Source organism: Cyprinodon variegatus, unplaced genomic scaffold (genome assembly GCF_000732505.1).
Source record: "Cyprinodon variegatus isolate N-32 unplaced genomic scaffold, C_variegatus-1.0 Scaffold1245, whole genome shotgun sequence".
Taxonomy (NCBI): Eukaryota; Metazoa; Chordata; class Actinopteri; order Cyprinodontiformes; family Cyprinodontidae; genus Cyprinodon; species Cyprinodon variegatus.
Window position 1 is genome coordinate 201,644 of NW_015151698.1, and position 245 is coordinate 201,888.

Consider the following 245-nt stretch of genomic DNA (forward strand, 5'->3'; position numbering starts at 1 on the left):
GGCAGGTTAAGCTCATCCAGAGCTTCCAAGGGAACAGGTTTCCTGTGAAGCATAGACAACGAGAAGTCAGAAGAGAGACTGATCACTAGGGAGATNGCCTCAGGTGTGTTGGAGGCTCAGCTTCAGGAGGATCCACGGCGCACTCTGCTGGAGACGGATGGTACCGCTCCAGATCCCAACATTTCAATTCAAAATGTCAGAAATAGCGTTGAGTTCCAAGATTTATAATGTGGACAAGACGACAT